Below are 1,879 nucleotides of genomic sequence, written 5' to 3' on the forward strand. Positions count from 1 at the left end.
CTAGCAAAATCTCTAAAATTATGTTGGAGGTAGATTATGGTAGAAAAAAACATATTAAATTCTCTGGGAACAGCTCTGGTTGACATTCCTGCAGTCAGCATGCCAATTGCATGCTCACTCAAAACTTGAGACATCTGTGGCATTGTGTTGTGTGACAAAACTGCACATTTTAGTGGCCTTTTATTGTCCCTAGCATAAGGTGCACCTGTGTAATGATCATTATAAATAATTATAAATAAATCCTAATGTGACTTGGAATTTGACTGGTGTAAGACATACAGTACGGAGGAACACAATTCTAGTAGAATAATCAAGTACCTTTACCTTTATCTCACTGAAAGAGAGGGGAAAAAACAAATGAAGTCATGGCACATTTGACATGTTATGTTTTGTAATATTAAACATGCATCACATGTAACCCCTTCCAATAGGGTTAATAAAAACAGCTACAACAACAGCAATACAACAAGTCATCACAACTCAGTTCACAGCCATGCAGCTTGTATGTCTGTGCGTGTGTGTTTCTGTTCAACCAAACAAGATTTTCTGGTTTATCTCCAAGAAGACTCTGTGTTCCAGAGAGGTGGTTTGTTTGTTTTCTCAAGTATGATGACAGTTGTCCACGAACAGAGAATATTCTCTCCACGATCGCTTGGGATGCAGGGGCACAAACCAGATCCAATGCCACAGGGCACAGCCATCCTTGCCTTCCATAACTGGATAGTTTACTCTGTAAACATGCCCCCCTTTACCTCCTCCAGATATTTCCACAGTTCACACAGGGAACTTAATGCCCTGCCAGGTTGACCCGCCAGCTGGACAGTGACCTCAGAGACAATCTTTGATGCGAGAAAGCAATATTTCTGAAGCACCGGTCGAGAATCTTGCTGGATTCATCGGGGTGACATATTCCTGAAGTTTTGCTGCTCCACAGCTGTACTCTCTTATTTAAATACAAAAGACTCTGCTTGCCTCATCAGTGGCTCCAACTTTGTTGAGCGAAATACCAGAGTCACACTTCGGTCCATCAGGCAAGCTGCTGCAGTGGTTGGATTAAAGTTGGCTGCCAGAGGATTCAGTATGCATGCAAAGCTCTCACGCAGTGACTTAAGGAGGACCTGTGCCAACTGTTTTGCAACAGTAGTTGACTTCAAGTGTGCCTCAAGGTTGAGAAGGCAGGACACTACATTAGACAGCGACTGGCCGTCAGTTTGAAGTTGGTCCGTGTGGATTGTGAACTGCTCCAACACCTTCACAAGCTGCTATAGCTTGGCCCAGTCACTGGTCAGCAAGTTGGTCGGTGTTGATTGCAAATGGTTTCAGCAACTTCAGAAGCAGTTTTAGCTTGGCCCAGTCACACTTCGTGCCCGCCCTCGGATATCTTCCTTGTTTGCTAGTTATAGCAGGTGATAGTGATGCACAAGCTAGGTCTATTTGAAACATTGGCATCTACTGGCAGGCTTTATCTGCCAGATTCAGAAGTTCAAAAACCTTATTAGAAAAAAAAGCTTGAAAAACCCATTTAAGAAGAAAAAAACTCAAACTAAACATAAATTATTTTATTTTAGTTAGTTTTGCAGTCAACTATAATACTTTGAGTACAGTTTTAGTTTACAAATGTGTATATTTGTGTTTTGCTCTATTCAGTGGTCTGAGCAATAAGCCCAAATGAAATCTAACAAAAAAAATGTTTTTATAATACAAGACACTCTAAAGACCAATGTATCAAACTAAAATACAGATGAAATATAAATAAATACAGGTGTTTTATATTTTCAAAACACAAAATACATTTGCAAGTACATGCCTTCACTACAATACCATTCTCAAGTAGATGTTTTTTACCTTAGTTGAATGCAAAACGTAAATGTAAAATGGA

Source organism: Oncorhynchus clarkii, chromosome 28 (genome assembly GCF_045791955.1).
Source record: "Oncorhynchus clarkii lewisi isolate Uvic-CL-2024 chromosome 28, UVic_Ocla_1.0, whole genome shotgun sequence".
Lineage (NCBI taxonomy): Eukaryota > Metazoa > Chordata > Actinopteri > Salmoniformes > Salmonidae > Oncorhynchus > Oncorhynchus clarkii.